The 21,960-nt window shown below is 36.3% G+C and overlaps 1 pseudogene; it reads right to left on the bottom strand.

Annotated features, from left to right (window-relative positions):
* Positions 1–7,204: 7,204 nt before the first annotated feature.
* On the bottom strand, positions 7,205–7,542 carry LOC149991307 (large ribosomal subunit protein eL42-like; annotated as a pseudogene).
* Between the last annotated feature and the right edge of the window lie 14,418 nt (positions 7,543–21,960).

Below are 21,960 nucleotides of genomic sequence, written 5' to 3'. Positions count from 1 at the left end.
CAGATATAGAAATATCTGCTCTGATCTAGCAAAATTATTCAAGTGTTTTATTTACTAAGTTGGCATATTTTGATCCTCTTATTTTGTTATAAGTTTTACTTCCCTTGGCTGCCTGGCTTTCATCTTTTCTTAGTTTTAAAGAAACATACAGAATATTCATAAGGGGATTCCAAATTTTGTGAGCATTTGACTTTTTAACTTTTCTTTCTTATGTACTAACTCTAGTTCTAGAGAAATTGGGAGCCCACTATATTTTCTCTTTACTGGCACAACTTAGAATGGATGGAGTGAGTATAACAGAAAAGGCCTGCGTCACTGAACAGGAACATTTTTAAAAGGACATGAACAAGGGCAAGCCTCAGGCTTAGTGTAGGAGATTGGAGTGCACTATTGACAAGGCAACTCATTTTTTTAAAATTTCAAAGTTTCTAAACCAAAGGTGAACTCGAATTACAAGAAAAGCTAATTTGATTTATCTTAATAACTGACTCAAAAGTAAGGAATAATAATAACTTTGAGGTAGATGCTGCTGCTATCAGCAAGTGATTAGGTTTAAGACATGGAAACAATGAAATGGAGGGAATGAAAGCACTGATTTGAAATTATTCTCCTTTAAAATTCTGATGGAATATTAAAAAACACTTCCAGTTCAAAGTTCTAAGCATAAAATCCAGGCATGCCCTGTCTGTTGTCTTACTTCTAATTTGATGTGAAGAATCCACATTCTAATAGCAAACCACAAAGAATTGGTATCTCTGTGGAAGAGGTCTGTAACTTGGTATTTGTTTGTTTGTTTTTTCCTACCTTGGCTCATTTCCAATTGTTCAGAATTTTGACTCCTCAAGCATTCAGCATTTAATCAATTATTTGTTGGTGAAGGGGCTGGGATTGTCTCTCCACATACAAACTGACCTTTTTCGTTAATCACCTTTATAATTACAAAACATCCAGGACACAGCTCTATCTTCCCTATTCTCCAACTCTTCCTTCATGAGAATGCAAATGCCCATATAAATTATCCCCACATGTGCAGTGGTAGAAATACATCTCCAAGGCATGATCATATGTAAGTCCATGATTTCCACCTTGGGATACACCAAATATCTTCTCACCTTTGAGTTTTTACATCAGCTGTTTACTCAGCACTGAATGCTGAACCTTCAGATCTGTGCATGTGTCTTTTTGGCATTCAGATCCCAGTTTATACTGCCTGATGGACTCTCCATGACCACTGATCACTATACATTTTCCTGTTTTATTTCCTTTACAAAATGTATGGCAATCAAAATAATTTTTCATTGTTTACTTGTTTATTGTCTGTTTGACCCATTAAATTTTATTCAATAGTGGAAATATTATTTCTCTTGTTTACCATTCTATCTCCTCAAGGTGGCACAGAGTGGGTGCTCAATTACAGTTTGTTGAAAGAATGCATGCTAATGAGAAGGGCTAACACTCCTTTGGTAACAAACAGTATTCTAAGATAAATATATATTACTGCATTTAATCATTGCTATAATAGTGTAAAGTAATTATTATCTCAACCTCTTTTGACTAGGTCTTGGCTTCCTGACCCAGCCCCTCTTGCATAAATTTCAGAAACACCTTAAGAGGGAAAACAAGGAGCAGTGGGCAATCAATGTTGATTTACTAAATCAAACAGTTCCAGACCCATACACACATTGCTTCCATACTAGTTCTCCGTTTCCGTTCCTGTTTTCTGGATCTCGTCTCCTTGAAAGTAGATGATTAGTACAAAGACGCCAGGATCGGGAGTTGGGGGAGCCAATATTTCACAGCAAAATGGTTGGGAAGCAGTGAATGAATGCTAGCAAGGGGTAAAGTATTTCTGAGTACACAGCCCAGGAACCTTGGCAGAAATGCCCCCAGGACTGCAAGAGCTTGAATTGGGGCTCAAGATAGGGTCAAGGAACAGATACAAGGAAATACCCACTGATCACTGCTCCAGGCAGCTGCTCTGCAGGTAAGTGTGCTGCAGGGATGGGACAGGGTGCCCTCCCTGTAGTTCTCTTCCTTTCAGAGGATTGTATACTCAAGGGTGGCTTCCCTTAGATATTGAACTTGGCCACTGAGTGCAAGCGTGACCCAGGTTTGGGAGAACGGCAGGAAATGGACAAAACCTGCAATCTTTGAGGCACAAGGGGGTGTAACAATCATGTAGACTAGGTTAGCTTTGGTTTTCTTTTGTCTCTTTCATTGTTCCTCGAAAAAATACAATGTACAGTGTTTCATCTCCCTCCCCACACATTTCGAGATTCACGTGGAGCACTTCTGTGAAAGAAAGGAGACTGGGGTTACAATAATGGGGTAAAACCATGGATGGAGTTCACCTCTACAGTCTTATACAGGAAGGCTCAAAGGCAGGTTGCTCTAAATCACCCTGCAGTTAAAGCTGTGGAACTGGGACAACTGAAGACGTGAGGCAACTGCTTCCTGGACCCTTGCTCTCCCCAAGACATCTCAAGGCTTTTTAAAATTCCCACTACAGCCATCGAGTTTATTTCAAATCTGTGCCCTGTAAGGAAAGGGACAAAGCTTCAGATAGTGAACATATAAAGGTAATGATGTTCATGTCGTGTTTTAAAGTATTTGAGAGTTGTCAGTCCATATGTCATACAAAGGAAATCAAAGAATATATATTTTTAATTTGTTCATCCTACTCCCTATGGAAAGTAACTGTAGAGTGTTTTTGGAAGCTCTGTAAAAACGTGGCTGGAATTCATTCACATCCTGTGGCTCATAGGATCACTAGGATACACTCAACTCTACATTGACGATTACTACATTTTCACATAGCTGTGCAGATCATTCACTTTGTCGAGCGATGGAAATACATTTTTTTGTAAGAAGACAGTAAGTTCCTAAGTGTAACAGAAAGCCATATAGAAATTTGAAAGGATTGAAGGATTGAAGCATCATACAAACTAAGCATTTATTGAAGCCTGCTGAATTGGGTGACTACAAACAAGAATAAAACCATGTGTTCACAATCTGGTTGGGGGTGTAAAGTAGAAAAATACATATGCATGGTACAATGAATATTGATATGATAGATATCTTATGCCAAAGTAAGAAGAGGAAGGAAAGGAAACATGTTCCATTTTATTTCTTGAACATATATTTATTGAGTTCCTGATATGTCTAAGATACTAATACAACACTACACAAAACACAGCTCCTACCCTCTTGGAGATCACATTTATTGAGTTCCTGCTTAAAGTTAGGCAAGTATTCTCACTTTTTTTGTTTTTTTAATATACTTGGTCTCAGTTAACATTCCACCAATTCTGGATGATATCATCTTGAAGTATATCTCCTGAAATTACAGCAACAACTAAAGTTGTAAGGACAATCCAAAGACATCTCTTTAGATGGGTTGGCCAAAAAGTTCGTTTGTTTTTGTTTCATACAATGGCTCTAGTAGTGTTTATGTTGTCTTTAACTTCATTCAAAACAATTTTGTTAGATTGTATTGTGACAGCTGTCATATCAGAGTGCATTAAAAAAAAAAACCAACAACAGAATTGCTGAATTTTTGTGTAGCCACTTTAATATTGAAGATGGAAGAAAATATGCACCATTTTTAGCATATTATACTTTATTATCTCAAGAAAGGTAAAAATGCAACTGAAACACAAAGAAAAAGATTTGTGCAGCATGTGGAGAAGATGCTGTTACCAATTGAACGTGTCAAAAATGGTTTATGAAGTTTATTGGTACTATTGACATTTTGGCCAAATAATTCTTTTCTGTGGGGCTGTCTTATGCATCGGAAGATGTTTAGCAGCACCCTTGGCCTCTACCCACTAGAAGCCAATAGAGAGATACCCAACATACTCAAAATATCCAAAACAAGAAAGCTATTGGTGAACATGAAAAAAAAAAAGTCTTATATTTTACAGTAAAAGCCATACAGACTTTTTGGCCAACCCAATATATCAAAAGACGTGGTGAGAAATAGTGACAAAACTTAGGTTTAAAGGGATTAAATACCCTGTAGAAGGTTAAAAGCAAAGCTGAAATTCAAATTCAATGTCTATTTTGACTCCAAAATTCCCTATATACCTTTATATAATGCAGCTTCTTGTGGGGCCAGCACAAGCTGACTTCACAAATTGTGTCTAAAAGGATGAGTGGGACAGGAATGTAATAGAGAAAACGGTTACTGCTTATGTAACAAACCCCACAGAAAGAATCTCTTTTTTCTTTCAGTCATGAAGGCAACATGTTTCAGTTGTCCAGACTTATTGAGTTATTCATACAATTATAGCTTGCCAAATCAGAAAGGCCAACATTCTAGGAATTTTTTAGAAGTTATCACCATGACTTTAAATTTGAGTACCTGCAATTACAGAGAAATTCAGTTCAACAAAGTTTTACTGAGGCATCATGTGCCAAGAAGAAAAGTATGCTAAGTACTAGAGATATATGCACTCAAGGAACTCAAATAATATACATAAATGATTCATTAAAAAACATGCAAGTGTAAATCATTGTGTCCTGGATTTTGTTACACCACTAGTTTCAATACAATTCATATGACTTAACCTTTCTGACTTTCATCTGTAAAATTATAAGGTTGTTTGTATTAGCTGGTCTCTAAGAAAAAAATTTTATAATCTAACTGTATTGGAATCTTGCAAAAAAAAGGTTGCTTTAAGTGATTGCTTTTATTTTGAAATTTTTGCTGCATTTTAGTGTTTGGTACTTGATACTGAGCACTAACACTGTTATCCTTTGCTTTATCTTGGTTGGCAGGTGCTGGCAATTGTTACAGATAGAAACTGCATACATTTATATTGCCTGAGGATGGCCATACCCTAAGAAACCTTCTCATTATATGATCATGGAGAAGTGAGTTTAAATGTCTATCCACCAAGAGTTTGGTGGTTTCTTTCTAGAACCATTGGACTAAAACATTGATTCCTTAACACCGGTATATGGATGGGCTACATCAGAATCACTTGGGGTATAAGCTGTATTTTTTAGGGTGGAAGATGGGGATATGTATTCGAAGCAAGGGACCCAGGTGATACTGAAAAGCTTAGAAAATACTGAAAAAAACAGAGGCTATAAAACCTATTTATTTAATTCCCCAATCTCAGAATAGGATCAGATTTAATCCTAAACTGGTATCATATTTTTCGGTTTGCAGTAGTGCCTACCAGAGTTAACAACACAAACTGTCAGAATGCTTTTTATTAGATATAACCTAAATCATTCATTATGTAGTTTCAAGTTCATTTACTGCCCCTGGTAACTGGTACCTGTAATTCTGGGCTTAATGACTCTATGATATACTTATATCTAGGGCCTAATTCAGTCACCAGTTTGTAAAACTGATGCAAACAAAATCTGCCACTAGACAGATACAATAATCCTCATTGTTTTCAAACATTACTCAAAACCTACTTTCATTTGAAACATCTTAAAAGTTTTGTAGTTATATAAGTAATACATGATCAGTAATAGAAAAATCAGAATATGCAAGTAGGTAATAAGGAAAACATAAAAATCAACATTAATCCTGTCATTTAGGGTATATATCTCACAAGACTTTATATATACATATATAGACATATATATGTTATATGTGTTTGGTTATAATTACTTTAAATATTTTTGTGAATGCTTAGAATTTGAAGATGTATAGGAAAGCAAAAATCATTATCCTATGGAAAGGGTCACCAATAAATTGATCACTTATAAAATTAGTCCTCCTCAAAAATCCTTCCTTGCTAAACAATAGAATCTACACCCTCCAACACCTCATTGGTCCTTTGTTGACTATTGAATGCTAACAGTACAAAAATTACAAATAATGGCAAGTTAAAATTATAAATCTTACAAAAGGTTCAAGATTTTATGAAGTTGAAAGTGGTGTTGGATAACTGTTTCAACACACCAAAGCCACTGATACATGAATTAAATCTGTTCCCAACTGAAATGAAGAAAATCTACATGGATTGATAAGTGATAGGTATTTTGATATCAAATTAATAAGAGGTCTTTAAAAGAAAGAGTGAATTGTTCAAATGTTTTGGCAAAAATAATCCTTTTTATGCTAGGATAACCACAAATGAGGTGTATCATGTGATACTTTTATTGGAGAAATGCCTCAAATCCCCCAAACAATTCTTATTTCACTCTTTGTCCATTCTAAAAATTAGTGCTTAGCTGCAATTAAAACCTAAAATATTTTAAAATATGAGATTAAAGAAGCTTACCTTCATAATTTTTGTTTTATTTTTCTAGATGAAGTTCCAAAGAAACCTTTGTTCCATAATTTGCAATGAAATTTTATTTCGCTTTTAGGTTGATTTCCTTCAGGTAGCATTTTAAATACTAGTTTGCTTTGGATAATGAGGACTTTCTGTGTATATGTGTACATGATGTTGTTTTTATTTAGCTATAATTGACATATAAAATTATATTAGTTTCAAGTGTACAACATAATGATTCAATATTTGTATATCTTGTGATATGATCACAATATGTCTAGTCAAAACCCGTCACCACATGTTATTACGCTTTTTTCTTGTGATGAAAACTTTTAAGAGCCACTCGCTTAGCAACTTTCAAATATATCATACAGTAGTGTTAACTATAGCCACCATGCTGTACATTTCATCTCCATTACTTATTGTTTTGTAACGAAGTTTATACCTTTTGACCACCTTCACCTATTTTGCCCATCACCATCCTCCACTTCTGGCAACCACCAACCTGTTCTTTATAACTACAATTTATTTTTTTTCGATTCTGAATATAGGTAAGATCATACAGCATTTGTCTTCCTCTGTCTGACTTAGTTCACTTAGCATAATGCTAAATAAAGAAACTTTATTTTTTTTTCCTTGTGCTTTTAGTGTCATATAAAAAAAAAAGTGCCAAGTGCTGACCACTGTGGCTCAGTTGGTTGGAGCGTCATCCTGTAAACTGAAAGGTTGAGGGTTCAATCCCTGTCAGGGTGTGTAGGGGAGGCAACCAGTCGATGTTTCTCTCTCACATCAATGTTTTTTTTCCCTCTCTCTTTCCCTCTCTCTAGAGCAATGAAAAAAATGTCCTCAGATACACACACACACATTGTCAAGACAAATGTCGAGGAGCTTTTTCCCTTTGTTTTCTTTTCTTTTCTTTTTTTTTTTTTGAACATATCTTCAAGATTTTATTGTCACATAAACCAAAAATGAAGCTTAGAACTGGATCACTTCGCCCTTTCTCTTCTTATCTCCTCCCAGTTCAAAATGCTTGCATCTCTTAATAGCCAGCAAGCATTCTCTTAGATCTGCAGTTGGGGTCAATGCATTCAAGCCTCAGAACAATCTTCTTTGTAGTTTTAGCCTTTTTTCAGAAAATCGGCTTAGTCTGCCCACCATAGCCACTCTGCTTCCTGTCATAACGCCACTTTCCCTGCGCATACAGAGAATCCTTGCCTTTCTTGTACTGTATTATTTTGTGGGGTTGACGCTTGCCACACTTCTTACAGAAAGTCCGGCGGGTTTTAGGAACGTTCACCATGTTGGCGCCAGCGCTGTCAGTACAAAAAGGAAAAAGTTGTCCCTTTGTTTTCTTATAGGAGGAGTTTTATGGTCATGTCTTGCATTTAAGTCTTTAATTCATTTTGAGTTAATTTTTGTGAATGGTGTAAGATAGGATTCTAATTTATTATTCTGCATATGAATATCCAATTTTCCTGGCTCCACTTATTGAAGAAACTGTCTTTTCTCCATTGAGGTTTTTTTAAAAATAATTTATTGGTTGATTTATTTGTTTACTTATTTATTTATTTTTAGAGAGAGGGGAAAAGAGAAAGGGAGAGAAGCATCACTGTGTGGTTGCCTCTCACTCATGCCCACAAATGGGGACCTGACATGCAACCTAGTCATGTGCCCTGTCTGGGAATTGAACCAGCGACACTTGGCTCACAGGCTGACGCTCTCCATTGAGTTTTCTTGGCTCTCTTGTAAAATATTATATATATATATATATATATATATATATATATATACACACACACACACACACACACACACACACACACACACACACACACGCTTATTTCTAGGCTCTTAATTCTGTTCCACTGAGCTATGGGTCTGTTTTTATGCCAGTACCATTTGTTTTTATTATGATAGCTTTGTAATATTATTTAAAATCAAGAAGTGTGATGTCCCTAGCTTTTCTCTTCTTTCTCAGAATTTCTTTAGTTGTTGGGATTTTTTGAGGTTCCAAATGAATTTTAGGATTTTTAAATATTTCTGTAAAAAATGCCATTGGAATCTTCATAGAGATTTTTTGATCCAACAAGGTGCTGGAACCTCTTCATGGACTTCTGTACTCCCACAAAGGTATTCTCATCCATGGGTAGTTTTCAAAACCTGTGTTTCTGTGAAGGACAAAGGCTAAAACTTTTATTCCACCATCTTGTTGACATTACTTTCCTGACCTAGGATTTAAAACCAGGTTTGTCTCCCATTTTCCACATCCTTGATAATACCTGTTGTTTGTTCATTTGTTGATAATAGCCATTTTGACAGGTGTGAGGTGATATTTCATTCTGGTTGGGATTTGCATTTCTCTGATGATTAGTGATGTTGAGCAACTTTTCATATGTCTGTTGGTCATCTGTATGTTTTCTTTGAAGAAGTGTCTATTCAGGTTTTCTGCCCAATTTTTAATTGGATTGTTTGCTTTTCTGGTGTTTTCTGAGTTCTTTATAAATTTTGGATATTAACCCCTTATCAAATGAATCATTGGAAAATATTTTTTCATTTTGTTGATGGTTTTTTTTTCTGTGCAAAAAGTGTTTAGTTTGATGTAGTTCCATCTGTTTATTATTTTTCTTTTCTTTCCTTCACCCCCGGAGATATATCAGAAAAATATATTGCTAAGAGAAATGTCAGAGATTTTACTGCCTATGTTTTCTTCTAGGAGTTTTATGGTTTCAAGCCTTACATTTAAATCTTTAATTCATTTTGAGTTGATTCTTGTATGTGGTGAAATAAGCTGGTCTAGTTTCTTTCTTTCTTTTTTTTTTTTTTTTGCACGTATCTGTCCAACTGTATGTTCTTGCCTCCTTTGTCAAATATTAATTGACTATATAAACGCAAGTTTATTTCTGGCTTCTCTATGCTGTTCCATTGATCTATATGTCTGTTTTTATGCCAGTACCAGACTGTTTTGATTACAGTAGCCTTGTAGTATAGCTTGATATCAGGTAGCATGATTCTTCCAACTTTGTTTATCTTTTTCAAGATTGCTGAGGCTATTCAGGATCTTTTGTGGTTCTATATGAATTTTTGGATTATTTGCTTTAGTTATGCCATTGGTATTTTGATATAAATTGTGTTGAATCTGTTCTTTACTTGGGTAATATGGACTTTTTAAACATTTTTTGATTTATTTAGTTCTTCTATTACAGTTGTCCCACTTTGTCCCCCCCCAACCCAGCCCATCCCTTCTCCCACAGTCAATCCCCACCTTGTTGTCCATGTCCATGGGTTATTAATACTAGTTCCTTCACTAAACACTCTCCCTACTTGTGCCCTTCCCTCCCCTGGTAACTATTAGTTTTTTCTTTGTCTACATGCCTCTGGTTCAATTTTGCGCGTTTGTGTTGTTCATTAGTTTCCTGTATCAGTTGATATCATATGGTATTTGTCTTTCATTGCCTGGCTTATTTTGGTTAGCATAGTTCTCTCTAGTTCCATCCATGTTGTCGCAAATGGCAGGAGTTCCTTCTTTCTTTCTGCTACATAGTATTCCATTGTGTAAATGTACCACAGTTTTTTGATCCACTCATCTACTGATAAGCACTTAGGCTGTTTCCAGCACTTGGCTATTGTAAACAGTGCTGCTATGCACATAGAGGTGCATGAGTTCTTTTGAAATGGGGTTTCAGGATTTTTTGGGTATAATCCTAGCAATGGAATCGCTGGTTCAAAAGGCAGTTCCATTTTCAATTTTTTGAGGAAGTTCCATACTGTTTTCCATAGTGGCTGCACCGGTCTTCACTCCCACCAACAGTGCACTAGGGTTTCCTTTTCTCCACATCCAAGGCAGCACTTGTTGTTTAATATGGACATTTTAATTATGATAACTCTTTTGGTTGGTGGGAATGCAGATTGGTGCTGAAAATCATGTGGAGGTTTCTCAAAAATATAAAAATGGAACTTCCTTATGTCCCAGCGATTCCACTTAGAATATATCCAAATAAATCTGAAATAGAATTCAAAGGAATATTTGTACCTTTACATTTGTTGCAGCATTATTTACAATAGCCAAGATATGGAATTAACTCAAGTGCCTATTAATAGATGAGTGGATAAAAAAAGCTGTGGTACATTTACACAATAGAATACTACATGGCAATAGAAAAGATGAAGCTCTTACCTTTTATGAAAGCATGGATGGACCTGGAGATTATTATGCTAAGTGAAATAAGCCAATCAGTGAAAGGCAAATACCACATGATCTCACTTATATGTGGAATCTAATGAATCAAATAAGCTGACAAACAAAACAGAAACAGAGGCAGGGACACATGGAACAGACTGACAGCTGTCAGGTGGGGGTGGGGACTGGATAAAAGAAGGTGAAGGGATTAGCCAAAGAACATATATGCATAACCCATAGATACAGATAACAGAATGATGATGCCAAGGGGAGGTGGGGCAAGAGTGGACACAGGGGAGGAAGATGGGGACATCTGCAATAAGGTGAACAATGAAAGTAAACTTAAAAAATAAAATAATTGTGGTACATAATTACAATGGAATAATACTCAGCCTTAAAAAGTGAAAATTTACCTTTTGCAACAGCATGGAACCTAGAGGGTATTATGCTTAGTGAACTATGTCAGACAGGGAAAGACAAACACTGTATGATTTCACTTATATGTGAAATCTAAAGAACAAACAAACAAACAAACAAAATAGAAACAGACGCATAAACACAGAGAACAGACTGACAGTTGTCAGGCAGATGGGGGTGTGGAGTGAAAAAGATGGGGAGATTAAAAGTACAAATTGGTAGTTATACAATAGTCAGAGATGTAAATCAAAGCACAAGGAATACAGTAAATAATATAATAATAACTATGTATGGGGCCAGATGGGTACTTGAAATATTAGGGTGACCACTCCGTTAAGTTCATGATTTTCTAACCCCTATGCTGTACATCTAAGACTAATACAAAATAATATGTATTGAAGCCCTGGCTGCTGTGGCTCAGTGGATTGAGCATCGGCCTGAGAGCCAAGTGTCGCTGGTTCGATTCCCAGTCAGGGCACATGACTAGGTTGCATGTCAGGTCCCCAGTTGGGGGCGCAAGTGAGAGGCAACCACACAGTGATGTTTCTTTCCCTCTCCTTTCCCCTCTCTCTAAAAAATAAATAAATAAATAAACAAACAAATAAATAATTTAAAAAAATAATATGTATTGAATGTAAACTGTATTTGAAAAAATATATATAAGTAAATAAAACCAGGCTTCTCTTGATTAAACATTATGTTCTTTACACTGTACAATGCCATCTTTTTTCCTAATTATACCCATTTAGAATGTGTGTATAAAAATTAAACATGCCTTTTTATTTAACCATATCTATTAGTAGCTTTCAACACAAATTGACCCATCCTTCCTTGAAGATTTTTCCTACCTTGGTTTTTAGTAAGCTATTTTCCTGGTTTTTCCCCTATTTATATGATTACTTCCCAGTCCCCTTTTCTAGTTCTTTTTCCTCTATTTGACCTTTCAATGTTAGAATACTCAGGACTTTTCCTGGGCCTTTCACTTTTTAATTCTGTGCACTTTTCTTCAGAAATGTCATCCACTCTTATGATTTCAACTATCATCAATAGTCTGATGACTCCCACATTTTTATCTCCAGCATACACCATTTCTGGAGATAATATAGTTAGACAATATCTAACTATAACAGAACCCACAGGCTGTTCAGTTATGAGGGGCCCAATTGCCCACCGCCAGAAGCATAACTCTCATACCAGAGTTTGGTGAAAATAAAAAGAATTGTTTATTTAAAGGCTATACAGGTATATATTATTGGTGGCTTTCTGCCGTTATTATTTTCTTTAAAACACCCATAAACACATAGTTCTGTCTCCCCCTGCCAAACCAGGTTAGTTTTAGAAAAGTCAGAGATACAGTTTTCCTACTTCCCAGACTCAGTTCAGTTTTACCAGCAGCTCCCAATCATTCAAGCTTGATTGGGGAGGTTTTGCCTGTGTTGCGGTGCCCTCCAGCTTTTAATGCAGAACCATGTGGAGTTCCCAGCCTCCTTGTAAATCACATGGAGTTCTCCTTTCCCTTTCAAGGCTGCATGGATCTCCTCTTCTACCTCCTTGCAAACCGCATGAAACTCTCCTTTCTGCAAACTGCATTGTTTTCCTCTCCGAAATGGAATGCTGCCTTATTTTTAAATCCCTGACTGTGGCCTGTGAAACAGTGGTCATGGTAACTGGTTCTGACCATTCACAGAACCTTGCACAGGCCCTGTATGCTCTTTTCTCACCATTCTATGGTCAAAACCCCTCCCATCTCCTTGGGGCCTTGGAAGAACCAAAGCCATTTGCATAATTAAGACACTAGCTGCCAGCCATAGACATGCAAAGGCATCTTGAAAGCTGTCCCCTGCCCCATCTCTCAACCACAGGCTGTGAGGACTTCTGGGGACCCTGGTCTGTAACATAACTTCATACTCTACATAGATGCCTCAAGTTCATTATCTTCTGGGGTTCTCAAACTCAATAAATGGTAATACTATCCACTTAATTGCTCAAGCCATACACTTATGAATTAATCTTATCTTCTCCTTCTCCTTCACCCAACCCTGGCTGGTTTGGCTCAGTGGATTGAGCGTCGGCCTGCGAGCTAAGTGTCGCTGGTTCGATCTTCCAGTCAGGGCACATCAGAGAAGGAAAACTCTGATTCCAAAAAACCTCCGCTGCCTTGCGGCATACCTCTTCAGGGGAAAGGCTAAGGGAGTAAACCCCGTAAACCCCGACAGAATATCCGGAGCCGGAGTCCCTAAGGCGGTTTGATGTTGTAGTCAACACCGGCAACTCCTGCGGCGCACCTGAAGCCAAGCTGTATTGACTCCGTCTTTCCCTTGGATCCTTCAGCTGCGAAGAGAGGGGGGGGTCTGCTGCATGGGCAACAGCAGACCCTCCATATCACCCTGCCCAGGCTCTGTAGCTTCAGCTTCACTGGAGAGGACACTCCAGTGTCATCGCAAGATGTCGATTCAACACAGGAGGAGACAGATACCGTGTCACTCCCGAGTCAGACTGCACAACCATTCTCGGCAGTGCAGATAGACTCTTAAGAAGCTACACCATCGTCTCTTGAGATGGACGGCTGCCGACTCGACTCCTTCACCCAATATATACAGTGAGTCAAAAAGTTCTGTCAATTCTACTTTGTTTTTTTAAATCTCTTCAATTGATTAACTTTTCTACAACTATAATTACTAACCCCAACGCTATTAATAATATCTATTGTACTACTCCAATAGCTTCTTAACTAGTTTCATCATAAAACCTCTTTTTCCCATTCCAATATTTCTCCACACAGCAAATAGTAAGATTATTAAGTGCAAATTTGATTATTTAATTGTTTCGATCTCATTTCTCTTTGCAGTTCTCTAATTAGTAAATCAAACCTTCTTAACATTGCCAGGTCCCTGCCTACTTGTTTCCTATCTCATATTCTACTTGTCTCCCTACTTTATTCCAGGTGTGCTGGCCTCCTCTCATTTCCTTTAATATACCAAGTTTTATCTGCCTCAGGCACTTGCCCATGTTGGTTTATCAAACCAAATCCCTTAACATAGCTCATTCTTTAGATATCTTAACTATCACTTATCCCTTGAAAACTACATTATGCTCTTCATTATACAATTCTATATTACTCAGTGTTCTTGCTACTAGTAATTATTTAATTACATGTTTCTTCTACTGCTAAAATATAAATGTTGTGAGGGAGGGAATAGTGATTACGTTAATTGTTGTGTCCTCATTACTTGCAATATTGTAAACCTGTTGGAAATAAATTACATGTATCAATGTACATCAGTCTGTTCTACTGATAAATACAAATAAGCTTCAGATTATTGCTCATTATAGATCATTAATGTTACTAGTCCAAAAATACTAAGATGTAAAATAGAAAGATATATGCATGTCTATGATATAGACCTGCACTTCATTCACTGTTGCAATTCTATTTTAAAATGTGTCTGAGCTGTTGACTCAAAAATTTTAATTTGTATTATATACTGCTTGAAAGTCATGCATTATTCATTTAATGTCAAAATGCCCAGAAGTACTTTTAATTCCTCTTTATTTCCTACTGTGATTTTTCAAATCCTGCTGGGTCAGGCGGCGTTGACTCATCTTAGAAAATATACTCATTTGACTTCATTATTTGACTTTCAAATAAGAGTTCTTTATATTACAAAAAAAGAAAGAAACATTTTCTCTTTTCTATCTTAGATACAAAACCAAGAACCAACTAAATGTTATCTAAAAGAAGACTCACTTTATTATAAAGACACAGATAGGTTAAAAGGAAATATGTGGGAAGTGTTATAGAATACAATAAAATAATCCAAAGAAAGCTGTAGTGGCTATATTAATATCATATAAATATATTTCAGAATAATAAATATTACCAAGAGTAAAGACAGACATTTCATAATGATAAACAGGTCAATTCTTTAGGAAGACATAGCAATCCTAAATGTATATGCACCTACAACAGGGATTAAATATACATGAAGCAAAAACCGACAAAAATGAAAGACAAAAGACAAAACATGATTATAGTTGGATATTTCAATCCACTTTTCTCAGTAAATGATAGAACAAGTAGACAGAACATCAATAAGATTATAAAAGATTTAAAGAACTAGATCAAACAACATAACTTACTTGGCATTTATATAAAACTCCAATCAACAACAGTAAAATACATATTCTTTTCAACTGTACATGGAACATTCACCAATATAGCCATATTTGGGACTATAAAGCTAGTATCAATACATTTAAAAGAAGTGAAATTATACAAAATATGGTTCTGTGGCCACAATGCAATTAAATTAGTAACTATAAGATATGTCAAAAATCCCTGAATATTTGGAACTAAAAACACATTTATATATAACATGTGGGTCAAAGAAATCATAAGTAAAATCAGAAATTATTTTTCACGGAATGAAAATACAAACATGGAATACTAAAACTTGTGTGTTATAGCTAAAGGCATGCTTAAGGGAAATTTATGATAATTAAGTGCTTACTATATTAGAAAAGGAGAAAGTATTAAATAAGCAATTGAAGCTTCTATCTTAACTAGAAATAGAAGAGCAAATTCAACCCAAAGTGTGGGAAAAAGAAAATAATAAAGGGAATTAATGAAATTGAAAACAGAAAAACAATAGAGAAATCAAGAACTACTTATTTGAAAAGATTCATAAGCCTTAACTAATGTGATCAAGAAAAAAGGGAGAAGAAACAAATTATAAATATCAGCAATTAAAGAGGGAACATCACCACAGATCCTACATATATTAAAAATATAATAAGGAAATATTATGAACAACTTTATGCCGAGATTTCACAATTTATTTGAAATTGACAAATTCCATGAAAAATCGAATTTTGAAATTGACTATAAAAAAGAAAATCTTAATAAGTTATATTTTATAAAGACATTGAATTCATAATTTAAAATACTAAAGGACCACATGGCTTAAATCTGTGATACATTTAAGGATGAAATAATATCAATCTTACAAACTCTTTCAGAAGTTAGGGAAAGGTTTCTCAAGAAATCTTTAGGCCATCATTACCCTGATTTTAAAACCAGACTAAGATATTACAAGAAGAGAAAGCTATAGAGCAATATCCCTTATGAGCAAAGATACAAAAGTACTTAACAAAATATCAGCAAATTGGATTCAGCAATATATATGAAGGGATGGAAGAATAAATAGGTATGAGAAAATTGTCAGAGTATAACCAAAAGAACTGATTGAAAGTGCACTAAGGAAAAAAACTGAACTGCAAGTTTCTATCATATGTGTTTCCAAAATTAACTGCCCTATGGTTATCTTATGTAAAATAGTAGCCAGAGGACAAAGATGAATTAGAACAGTTCCACGGGGAAACATAAGGGCCTCAATATATGTTTATTTTTAATTAGACACCACAAGGGTTAATTATGTGAGGTCATTAGAGGAACAACTGCTCCAGATTATCTCTCTGATATGTGCAAAAGTGGCAATTTGCAATAGTAGATGTACTTTCCCAGCAACAAAAATACTAAGCCCTATACTTTAAGTAGAACACCACTGAACTAGAATTGATCTAGAGGATAAAGAGGGTGATAGGAAATCAAATAAGTTCAGGAATTTTTAACCTGAAAAAGAAATGATTCTAGGGTGGCAGTATCACTATCTACAAATATTCAAAAAGTTGCCATATAGATGGTGAAAGAACATATTTGTGCAGGTCTAGTTGGAAAAAGAGCCAGTTCTTAAAGTTACAGAGTTCTTTAAGGTACAGAGTTCCTAAGGGGCAGTTCTAGCTGTTCAACAGTTGAACAATCTGCTTCATGAAATAATGAGTCCTCTGTTCAAAACAACATTCAAGAGATAAAGTGATTGTTATTTTGCATACTGGTGAGAGTATTATAGCATTGCGTGGCTATTAAATAAGAGAAACTTTAAGGTTTAAGATTATTTTTACTTTATGAAAAACAATACTTTCATCTTACTGGATTCAACTCTGCATGTTTATCAATGGAATTGGTATTCCCTTGAAGATTTATGTCATCTTTGTTTTTCTTTTTTGCTTTTTTTCTTCTCAAGTCTTTGACAAAACTGTTGAATATTACCATGCTTTGGCTTTTCAGGCAGACAGCAATCTATGAAAGGAAACACTTTGCACACAATTGCACATAATAGGTGTGCAAAATATTTAACAAATGAATCTGCTATGAATATCCTAACAATATCATTCAGCACACATTTCATCAACTTATTCACTAGAATAGTGTCCAGACACCCTTTATATTCCAAACCATAAGCCTACTAAGATATAGAAATAATATTAGAATCTGGTAACACCCAAAGTTACAACTCCAGTGAGACCTCTTAGCAGAGCACCTGACTGTTATCAATTATCTGCTTGATATCTCCACTTCTACACCTAATAGCCATTTCAAATCTAATGTATCAAAAACAGAATTCCTGAACTGCCACTCTCTTGTCCCGATAGAAACCTGTATCTCTCTCTGGTTTCCCTATCTCACTATCCCAATTGCTCCAGGCAAAATCCTAGATTCTTAGCCAATCTTATTTCATCTATACCCCCCAACCCAATGCCCTCTGTTTTGAAAACAAGACCAATATGTATCATTTTGTCCATAAATATTTCAATATGTATCTAAAAGACAAGGACTCATTTTAAAACATAATTACAGTACCATTTCTAAAGATAACTATTCTTTTAAATCTTACTTTTTGTGACAGCATGTATGGGCCTGGAGATTATTATGAAAAGTGAAATAAACCAGTCAGAGAAAGACAAATACCATATGATCTCACTTATATGTGGAATCTAATGAACAAAATTAACTAATGAACAAAACAGAAACAGAGGTATGGATACATGGAACAGGCTGGCAGATCTCAGAGGGGAAGGGGGTCGGAGGACTGGCTTAAAGAAGGTAAAGGGATTAGCCAAAGAATATATATGCATGATCCACAGGCACAGGCAACAGTGTGGTGATTGCCAGAGGAAAAGGGAGGTAGGCAAACGGGGTGGGGAGATTGGAAACATCTTTAATGGTGTCAACAATAAAAATAAAGTTAAAAATAAATTTTTAGTTGTATATAAAGCTCGAATTGCATGTAAAGATAACAAGCTATTCCTTAGTATCATTGGATACTCATTCAGTGTCCAAATTTCCCTGGTTGTCTCCTACATTTTTTTTACAATTGGTTTGTTTAAATCAGGATCCAAACACTGCACATATGTTGGAGTTGATTGAAATGTCTTTTTAATATCTTTTAATCTATAGGTTCTATTTCTCACCTCCTTTTCAGTGTATTTGTGGGAGAAATCAGTTTTGTCCTGTAAATTTCCCCACATTCTGGATTTTGCCAGAATGCTCCTCCCTCATGGTGTCATTTAACCCCTTCCAGGCTTCCCTAACTCATTAACTGGTGTGGTATCACCACTCACCAGAGCCTCTGAACACTGTATTTCTTCTAGTTAGGTATAGAGGTTTATTAGATTTAGGTTCAAAATTTAGCAATAATAGGTGACTTTTTTGTACTTCCTATGGTATCACATTAGAAGACACATATTATCTGGTGGTCTCTTTTTGTAATGTTAATGCTGATTAGCTTGTTCATGTGTTGTCAACCTGATCTATCCATTATAAACTTATTCAACACTTTTTACCTAGAAATGTTGGCAGTTTTTGATGATCTGTGAAAACTGAATTAATATACTCATGTAAACTAAATTAATAGGTATGTGGCCAACCCTTAAGTACTTCTGATTTCAAATCTTCAATAACTTATCACTCTCTACAGATTTCTAAGTAGAATCAAATCATCTTAGCTTATGTCCCTTTTTCTAAGCAATTTCTGTTTATTTTTAATCTAGTCCTCAACTTAAAGACCAGAGAAATAGAAAAGGATTTTTCTATATACCTAAGACCTATCACTATTGTCCTCTTTATGATATTCATATGTTCCAATAGACAGTGAATTTGGTAGGGGAACTCAAGAGTTAAAGATTTTAGCTTCAATCATAATTGATAGGCTTAAGTGATTAATGCACATGGAAAGCTGCTATTCCAGGAACTGGAATGCATGACCTCTGTGACTACAGGACAAGCAATTCAACCTTTGTGACCCAGGGAGTCTGCTAGGGATCAAGATGGTGTCTGTGCCATGGTGTTCCAGGGAGGGAATGTCTGTGAAGTAGATAAAAAATTGTTGATCAGCAGATAAAGAAATACTAGGAAAACTGCTGCCAGATTGCAGCTCTTATCTGATTAACCTTTTCCCAAACTACTTACCTACCCTTTTCTTCTCCCTATGAAAATGTCAGCTTGAGATGAGATGTTAAGATGGTTTTTTTTAGGGTACATAAACTGCTATCTTCTCAGACTATGGGCATCTGAATAAAGAGCCCATAAAGATTCAATCCTTGTCTCTACTTACTGGTTCTGGTAGTGACAGACAGCATGAATGCTGACTTTTCTGGTTTCAAATAGAAGTTGGTTTCTCTCTCAACTATTTCACATGGGTATTTTTGTTTAATCTGTGGACATTACCGTAACCATTGTAGTTACAGATGAAACAATACTATATTAACTTTTGGTGGTGGGGAGGATTTAGTCTTGGGTGAAAAGGTATAGTGACAATGAGTCAGGAGCTTAAAAATGACCCTCCCTGCTGCCAGCATTGCTACAGAATCTCTTGGTGAATAGCCCAGATCCCTTCCAGTAAGCTGCTCAAAATGTTTGATTCCATTTTTTATTTGGTTGCCAATTTATTAAGTGGTTAACCTTGGACTGTATCTATCCAGCGTTTAATTAATTAAGGCCAGTTTGAAATACCTTTAGAAATCTCAATAATTCCAATACACCAAGCTGGCACATTTATCAGCATCCAGCAATTGCTGAAATACTAAATCATCTTCACTAAGGTGCAATAGTTGCCAGCAGAGCATCAATCAACTCAAGATATAATTGTTAAGCTGGAAGAGTAAAAGCAATCCAACACTTCTTCTCTCTTCCCTCACAGTTTAGAAGGAGAAAATTGGTGAGAATTACAGGTTCATGGAATGTCAGAACTAGAAAGGCCCTCAGAGACTACTTAATGTATTGTTCGTATTGTACAATGGGGATAGTGAGAAACAGAACAGTGAATTAGTAGCAAAGTCAGGATTAGATCCCATGGCTCCAATATGTAAGTGTTTCTCATTTCCAGAATAGTTTTTACAGTAGTCCCTCTCTATATTGCAGTTCACTTATCGTGGCCTCACTGTATCGCGGGATTTTAAAAAATATTATATTTAATTATTTATCGTGGATTTTTTTGCTATATCGTGGGATTTTGTGGTACTGTATGCATATGTTGTTAAAGTTACATGGGTTTAAGGGTGTAGAATATGTTTAAGAACATAAGTAGTATTTATAAAAGTGTGGAAAAGGTTAATAAGTGAGTGGGAAAGGTTAATAAGGGACTGGGAATGGTTTATAAATGTGTGGGAAGGGTTTATAAAGCCTTAAAATATATATAAATACTGAAATAAATGTAAGGTTTTTACTTCGCGGATTTTCCCCTATCGCGGACGGGGGGGGGGGGTCTAGAACGTAATACCCATGATAAGTGAGGGACTACTGTATTATGCAGAGAAGGAAAACTCTGACTCCAAAAAACCTCCGCTGCCTTGCGGCATACCTCTTCAGGGGAAAGGCTAAGGGAGTAAACCCCGACAGAAAATCCGGAGCCGGAGTCCCTAAGGCGGTTCGACGTTGTAGTCAACACCGGCAACTCCTGCGGCGCACCTGAAGCCAAGCTGTATTGACTCCGTCTTTCCCTTGGACCCTTCAGCTGCGAAGAGAGGGGGGGTCTGCTGCATGGGCAACAGCAGACCCTCCATATCACCCTGCACAGGCTCTGTAGCTTCAGCTTCACTGGAGAGGACACTCCAGTGTCATCACAAGATGTCGATTCAACACGGGAGGAGACAGATACCGTGTCACTCCCGAGTTGGACTGCACAGCCATTCTCGGTGGTGCAGATAGACTCTTTTTTTTTTTTTTTTTTTAAGTATATTTTATTGATTATATTGTTACAATAGTTCCAATTTTTTTTTCCCCTTTGCTCCCCTCCGCCCAGCACCCCCCTTCCCCAACAATCCCCTCTCCAAGTCCATGCCCATGGGTGGTACATACAAGCTTTCCCGCCTCACCCTTTCATATATTCTTCTTCTTCTTTTTTTAAAATTAATTAATTAGTTAAATATTTTAACAATAAAAAATAACAATTCCTCCCTCTCAGACTTAAGACCCTTTACAATCTTATAAAGGACAATGGATGAAGGTCTCGAGCTCCTCTAGCTGCTTCAAGCTGGACATGGTCGTCGTCCTACCTACCCGTGGGTCAAGAAATCCCTAATAAGAGTGGGGATGTGGAGGGGAGGGTGGCCTTCCCACAAGGGGAAGGATCGTGCAGACTCCAGGTTGGTTGGCTGTCTCTGGACAACGGCATGCTTGGTTTGACAGGCTGGCATCCTTGTTGTATTCTGGGGGCAACAGGGTTAAAGGACATCATTTAATCCGTAACCACTAGATGACAAAAGACAGGTATTAATTTTTCAATGTCCCACATTAGGGAAAAGAAGGGCTTCTTTGGAGGAAGGTGTGCCAGGTACATCTCACCTGTCCAAAACCCTTTTGCCCATTATACTTATTTTGGACTGAGGGAAATATTTTAGGTTTCCCCCATCTCAGGCCTCTGGGCTTTTTCTGTCCAAGCCATTAGGATAGAAAAGAGAAACCAGTTTTAAAGTGAAGCCCACAGACCACCCCGTTCTTCACCAACCCAGCCACTTAGTTCAGCCAAACCATTGAGTCTCAGGAGGCAGCAATGCAGACAGGATTAAGTGAGGCCTATGCATACAGATAATCACTCAGGTAATGAGATTGTAGGCTTATGCCCTTTGAAAACAGAAAACACATGTTAATTTATGTAACATAACCCACATACAAGTCTCTAAATCTGTAGGACTGTCTTATCGGAAGGAAAATCCTTGTCCTTCTAATATTCACTGAACTTGCATTTCTATTCTTTATATTTTTATTCCCCCCCACTAAAAAATTTT

This window comes from Furipterus horrens, unplaced genomic scaffold (genome assembly GCF_987537825.1).
Source record: "Furipterus horrens unplaced genomic scaffold, mFurHor1.1.pri manual_scaffold_17, whole genome shotgun sequence".
Taxonomy (NCBI): Eukaryota; Metazoa; Chordata; class Mammalia; order Chiroptera; family Furipteridae; genus Furipterus; species Furipterus horrens.
Note: the sequence above shows the minus strand (reverse complement) of the source record. Positions and strands in the feature narration are given on the sequence as shown.